The sequence below is a fragment of the Ranitomeya variabilis genome, chromosome 6 (genome assembly GCF_051348905.1).
Source record: "Ranitomeya variabilis isolate aRanVar5 chromosome 6, aRanVar5.hap1, whole genome shotgun sequence".
Taxonomy (NCBI): Eukaryota; Metazoa; Chordata; class Amphibia; order Anura; family Dendrobatidae; genus Ranitomeya; species Ranitomeya variabilis.
Window position 1 is genome coordinate 195,223,431 of NC_135237.1, and position 7,649 is coordinate 195,231,079.

Genomic DNA, 7,649 nt, shown 5'->3' on the forward strand with positions numbered 1-7,649 from the left:
GTTTTCTCGTGACATACTGTACTTCATGATAGTGGTAAAATTTCTTCGATATATCTTGCGTTTATTTGTGAAAAAAATAAAAAATTTGGCAAATTTCGCAATTTTCCAACTTTGAATTTTTATGCCCTTAAATCACAGAGATATGTCACGCAAAATGCTTAATAAGTAACATTTCCCACATGTCTACTTTACATCAGCACAATTTTGGAACCAAAATTTTTTTTAGTTAGGGAGTTATAAGGGTTAAACGTTGGCCAGAAATTTCTCATTTTTACTACACCATTTTTTTTTTTTTAGGGACCACATCTCATTTGAAGTCATTTTGAGGGGTCTATATGATAGAAAATACCCAAGTGTGACACCATTCTAAAAACTGCAACCCTCAAGGTGCTCAAAACCACATTCAAGAAGTTTATTAACCCTTCAGATGCTTCACAGGAATTTTTGGAATGTTTAAATAAAAATGAACATTTAACTTTTTTTCACACAAAATTTATTTCCGCTCCAATTTGTTTTATTTTACCAAGGGTAACAGGAGAAAATGGACCCCAAAAGTTGTAGTCCAATTTGTCCTGAGTATGCTGATACCCCATATGTGGGGGGGAACCACTGTTTGGGCGCATGGCAGAGCTCGGAAGGGAAGGAGCGCCATTTGGAATGCAGACTTAGATGGATTGGTCTGCAGGCGTCACGTTGCATTTGCAGAGCCCCTGATGTACCCAAACAGTGGAAACCCCCCACAAGTGACCCCATATTGGAAACTAGACCTCCCAAGGAACTTATCTAGATGTGTTGTGAGAACTTTGAACCCCCAAGTGTTTAACTACAGTTTACAACGCAGCCATGAAAATAAAAAAAATTTCCCCACAAAAATGTTTTAGCCCCCCAAATTTTTATTTTTTTATTTTCCTAAGGATAACAAGAGAACTTTGACCCCAAAAGTTGTTGTCCAATTTGTCCCGAGTACGCTGATCCCCCATATGTTGGGGTAAACCCCTGTTTGGGCGCACGGGAGAGCTCGGAAGGGAAGGAGCACTGTTTTACTTTTTCAACGCAGAATTGGCTGGAATTGAGATCGGACGCCATGTCGCGTTTGGAGAGCCCCTGATGTGCCTGAACAGTGGAAACTCCCCAATTCTACCTGAAAACCTAATCCAAACACACCCCTAACCCTAATCCCAACGGTAACCCTGACACACCCTAACTCTAATCCCAACCGTAAATGTAATCCAAAGCCTAACTTTATCCCCAACCCTAACTTTAGCCCCAACCCTAACCCTAACCCTAACCCTAATGGGAAAATCGAAACAAATGCATGTTTTAAATTTTTCGCTAACTAAGGGGGTGATGAAGGGGGGTTTGATTTACTTTTATAGCGGGTTTTTTAGCTGATTTTTATGATTGGCAGCCGTCACACACTGAAAGCCGCTTTTTATTGCAAAAAATATTTTTTGCGTTGCCACATTTTGAGAGCTATAACTTTTCCAAATTTTGGTCCACAGAGCCATGTGAGGTCTTGTTTTTTGCGGGAAGAGTTGACGTTTTTATTTGTAACATTTTCGGGCACGTGACATTTTTTGATCGCTTTTTATTCCGATTTTTGTGAGGCAGAATGACCAAAAACCAGCTATTCATGAATTTCTTTTGGGGGAGGCGTTTATACCGTTCCGCGTTTGGTAAAATGGATAAAGCAGTTTTATTCTTGGGGTCAGTACGATTACAGCGATACCTCATTTATATCATTTTTTTGTTTTGCTTTTATACGATAGAAACTATTTTATAGAAAAAATAATTATTTTTGCATCGCTTTATTCTGAGGACTATAACTTTTTTATTTTTTCTTTGATGACGCTGTATGGTGACTCGTTTTTTTGCGGGACAAGATGACGTTTTCAGCGGTACCATGGTTATTTATATCCGTCTTTTTGATCGCGTGTTATTCCACTTTTTATTTGGCGGTATGATAATAAAGCGTTTTTTGCCTCTTTTTTTTTTTTTTTTTTTTTTTTTTACGGTGTTCACTGAAGGGGTTAACTAGTGGGACAGTTTCATAGGTCGGGTCGCTACGGACGCGGCGATACTAAATATGTGTACTTTTATTGTTTGTTTTTTTTATTTAGATAAAGAAATGTATTTATAGAAACAATATATATATATATTTTTTTGCCTTTTTTTGGAATTTTTTATTTTTTTTTACACTAGAACATTGCCCCGTGGGGGCATGATGCTATAGTGTAAGATCGCCGATCTGACACTTTGCTGTGCACTGTGTCAGATCGGCGATCTGACGTGCACAGCTCCTGGAGGCTTCCCGGCGCCTGCTCTGATCAGGCGCAGTGAAGCCACCTCCCTGCAGGACCCGGATGCCGTGGCCATCTTGGATCCGGGCCTGCTGCAGGGAGGAGGAGGTAAGAGACCCTTGGAGCAACGCGATTACATCGCGTTGCTCCGGGGGTCTCAGGGAAGCCTGCAGGGAGCCCCCTCCCTGCGCGATGCTTCCCTATACCGCCGGAACACTGCGATCATGTTTGATCGCAGTGTACCGGGGGTTAATGTGCCGGGGGTGGTCTGTGACCGCTCCTGGCACATAGTGCCGGATGTCAGCTGCGATAGTCAGCTGACACTCGGCCGCGCTCCCCCCGTGAGCGCGGCCGATCGCATATGAAGTACTATCCCGTCACTGGGAATTAAGTCCCAGGTCACCTTGACGGGATAGTACGTCATATGGGATTCAGGGGTTAATGAGGCCTTCATCAATGTGTCATCATTCTCCGTCACTAGATCACCAAGGTTAATGGGGTCTGTGCTGCTACAGCCAGTGCAGTTTTTGGCAAAGGTGTCTATGATGCCCATACAGTATTTCTAAAAAAATGTACCCCCCATCGGGAAATGTTTGTCAGCCCATGCACTTAGTGTATGGGCATTACAAGTCTAGGAAACCTGCTCCTCAACATTGGGCCTAGTTGTCAATAATGCCTTCCTCCACATATCGTCATTCTCCGCCACTAGGTCACCATGGTGAACGTGTTTTATGCTGCTACAGCCATTCAATTTTTAAGATGCCCGTTAATAATTTGAAACCAAAAAAAGGTACTCCACCATGGGGAAATGTCTTAAAAATTAGATGTACATATATTCTTCCCATTTATTCTTATATTTTCCATTTTTCATATCTCTGGACCATCCTCTTATGACCTAGTGTATACCTCTCCGATATATGTAAAATAGATATTGAAATACTATTATATTTTATATCCCTGTCTGAGCAGCTGCTAGGGACCGTCATCTCGGACACATTCTGGCTTCATATCTATGAACTTGTGTTCTCCCCTCCCTTTTGCTATTTTCTTTCATATGTTATTTTCTTTCATAGGTGGATTCACATCCTTTATTCATTTTTTTTTGAGTTCAGCATGATTGATTATTCATTATGTCTCCTCAATCTCCGCAACTTGATCACCAGGGTTAACGGGTTCTGTGTTGCTACAGTCAGTACAATTTTTGGCAAGGGTGTCTATGATGCCCATAAAATATTTTTAACAATTTTACTCCCCCAGGGAGAAATGCTTGTCAGCCCATGCACTTAGTGTATGGGCATTACGAGTAGTGATGAGCGAATATACTCGTTACTCGAGATTTCTCGAGCACGCTCGGGTGTCCTCCGAGTATTTTTCAGTGCTGGGAGATTGTTTTCATCACCGCAGCTGAATAATTTACATCTGTTAGCCAGCATAGGTACATGTGGGGGTTGCCTGGTTGCTAGGGAATCCCCACATGTAATCAAGCTGGCTAAGAGATGTAAATCATTCAGCTGAGGTGAGGAAAACTAAATCTCCGAGCACTAAAAAATACTCGGAGAACACCTGAGCGTGCTCGGGAAATCTTGAGTAACGTGTATATTTGCTCATCACTAATTACGAGTCTAGGAGACACGCTCCTTTAAATTGGGCCTAGTTTTTAATGAGGCCTTCCTCAACGTCTCATCATCCACTGCCACTAGATCACCAGGGTTAATGTGTTCCGTGCTGCTACAGCCAGTCCAATTTTTGGCAAGGGTGTCTATGATGCCCATAAAATATTTTTAACTTTTTCTCCCCCAGGGGGAAATGTTTGTCAGTCCATGCACTTAGCGTATGGGCATTACGAGTCTAGGAGACATGCTCCTTTAAATTGGGCCTAGTTTTTAATGAGGCCTTCCTCAACGTCTCATCATCGACCGCCACTAGAACACCAGGGTTAACGTGTTCCATGCTGCTACAGCCAGTCCAATTTTTGGCAAGGGTGTCTATGATCCCCATAAAATATTTTTTTTAAATGTACCCTCCATGGGGAAATGTTTGTCACTTAGTGTATGGGCATTGCGAGTCTAGGAGACCCGCTCCTTTGTAGTGGGACAGGTTTTTTTAGGAGGCCCTCCATGTTTCTTCCAAGGGGGATTGGGGTGCATGCCAATTTGGGTCAACGCAGCCCTTGCATTCAATGCATAAGGAAACTGTATGACAGGACCAACTGAAGACTGTGAAGTGGGTTTTCCTGTGGCCTTCCAGTATCTCGGTTCAAAGGCTTATTGGGGTGCATATGACTTGATAGCAGTGCAGGCCTTGCATTCAAAGCAACATTTTTTTTCAGGAGGCCCTCCTGTACCTCTCGTGAAAGGGGTATTGGGGTGAGTGGTAATTCTTGGCAGCCCAGCCACTCACTGCATGGGCAATAACAGCATGAGAGACCCACTGTTTAACCCCTTCCCGACCTGTGACACAGCGTATGCATCATGAAAGTCGGTGCCAATCCGACCTGTGACGCATATGCTGTGTCACAGAATGATCGCGTCCCTGCAGGCCGGGTGAAAGGGTTAACTCCAATTTCACCCTTCCTACAGGGACAGGGGGAGTGGTACTTCAGCCCAGGGGGGGTGGCTTCGCCCCCCCTTGGCTACAATCACTCTGATTGGCTGTTGAAAGTGAAACAGCCAATCAAAGCTATCTAATATTTCACCTATGAAAACTGGTGAAATATTACAATCCAGCCATGGCCGATGCTGCAATAGCATCTGCCATGGCTGGAGACCCCGATCTTCCGCCACCGATCTCCGTCCTGTCATGTCCCATGCTCCCATCCGTCGTCCTGTCCGCTCCCCCGTCGTCCTGTCCGCTCCCCCGTCGTCCTGTCCGCTCCCCCGTCGTCCTGTCCGCTCCCCCGTCGTCCTGTCCGCTCCCCCGTCGTCCTGTCCGCTCCCCCGTCGTCCTGTCCGCTCCCCCGTCGTCCTGTCCGCTCCCCCGTCGTCCTGTCCCCTCCCCCGTCCTCCTGTCCCCTCCCCCGTCCTGTCTGCTCCCCCGTGCTCCGATTCCCTCCCCATGCTCCGATCGCACCCCCCCATACTTACCGAGCTCTGATGTCCCTCCCGGTGTTCTCGGTCTTCTCCATGGGTGCCGCCATCTTCCAAAATGACAGGCGCATGCGCAGTGCGCCCGCCGAATCTGCCGGCCGGCAGATTCTTTCCAGGTACATTTTGATTGCTGTGACAGGTTCTATCACAGCGATCAAAATAAAAAAAATAGTAAATAAACCCCCCCCTTTATCACCCCCATAGGTAGGGACAATAATAAAATACAGAAATTATATTTATTTGTTTTTCCATTAGGGGTAGGGTTGCACTTAGGGCTAGGGTTGCACTTAGGGCTAGGGTTGCACTTAGGGCTAGGGTTGCACTTAGGGCTAGGGTTGCACTTAGGGCTAGGGTTGCACTTAGGGCTAGGGTTGCACTTAGGGCTAGGGTTGCACTTAGGGCTAGGGTTGCACTTAGGGCTAGGGTTGCACTTAGGGCTAGGGTTGCACTTAGGGCTAGGGTTGCACTTAGGGCTGCACTTAGGGCTAGGGTTGCACTTAGGGTTGCACTTAGGGCTAGGGTTGCACTTAGGGCTAGGGTTGCACTTAGGGTTGCACTTAGGGCTAGGGTTGCACTTAGGGTTGCACTTAGGGCTGCACTTAGGGCTAGGGTTGCACTTAGGGTTAGAATTAGGGTTAAAATTAGGGTTACAATTAGGGCTAGGGTTGGAATTGGGGTTAGAATTAGGCTATGTGCACACGGTGCGGACTTGGCTGCGGATCCACAGCGGATTGGTCGCTACGGATTCGTAGCAGTTTTCCATCACGTTTACAGTACCACTTAAACCTATGGAAAACCAAATCCGCTGTGCCCATGGTGTGGAAAATACAGCGCGAAAACGCTACGTTGTATTTTCCGCAGCATGTCAATTCTTTGTGCGGATTCCGCAGCGTTTTACACCTGCTCCATAATAGGAATCCGCAGGTGAAATCCACACAAAAAACACTGGAAATCTGCGGTAAATCCACAGGTAAAGCGCAGTGCGTTTTACCTGCAGATTTTTCAAAAACGGTGCGAAAAATCCGCACACAAATTCGCAACGTGGGCACATAGCCTTAGTGTTAGGGTTGGAATTAGAGTTAGGGTTGGAATTAGGGTTAGGGGTGTGTTGGGGTTAGGGTTGGGAATAGGGTTGGGGTTAGTGTTGGAGTTAGAATTGAGGGGTTTCCACTGTTTAGGCACATCAGGGGGTCTCCAAACGCGACATGGCGCCTCCATTAATTCCAGCCAATCTTGCGTTGAAAAAGTCAAATGGTGCTCTCTCCCTTCCGAATCCCGACGTGTGCCCAAACAGTGGTTTACGCCCACATATGGGGCACCAGCGTAATCAGGAGAAACTGGACAAAAACTTTTGGGGTCCAATTTCTCCTGTAACCCTTGGGAAAATAAAAATTTGCAGGCTACAAAATTATTTTTGAGGAAAGAAAAATTATTTTTTATTTTCACAGCTCTGCGTTATAAACTTCTGTGAAGCACTTGGGGGTTCAAAGTGCTCACGACACATCTAGATAAGTTCCTTTGGGGGTCTAGTTTACAAAATGGGGTCACTTGTGGGGAGTTTCTACTGTTTAGGCACATCAGGGGCTCTGCAAACGCAACGTGATGCCCGCCGAGCATTCCATCAAAGTCTGCATTTCAAAACGTCACTACTTCTCTTCCAAACCCCGACGTGTGTCCAAACAGTGGTTTACCCCCACATATGGGGTATCAGCGTACTCAGGAGAAACTGAACAACAACATTTGGGGTCCAATTTCTCCTGTTACCCTTGGGAAAATAAAAAATTCCGGGCTAAAAAATCATTTTTGAGGAAAGAAAAATTATTTTTTATTTTCACGGCTCTGCGTTATAAACTTCTGTGAAGCACCTAGGGGTTTAAAGTGCTCATTATGCATCTAGATAAGTTCCTTGGGCGGTCTAGTTTCCAAAATGGGGTCACGTGGGGGAGCTCCAATGTTTAGGCACACGGGGGCTCTCCAAATGTGACATGGTGTCCGCTAAAGATTGGAGCCAATTTTTCATTCAAAAAGTCAAATGGCGCTCCTTCCCTTCCAAGCCCTGCCGTGCGCCCAAACAGTGGTTTACCCCCACATATGAGGTATCGGCGTACTCAGGACAAATTGGACAACAACGTTCGTGGTCCAGTTTCTCCTTTTACCCTTGGGAAAATAAAAAATTGTTGCTAAAAGATCATTTTTGTGACTAAAAAGTTAAATGTTCATTTTTCTCTGATCGCCCATGACGGCACCACGGAGAGAGGGGATC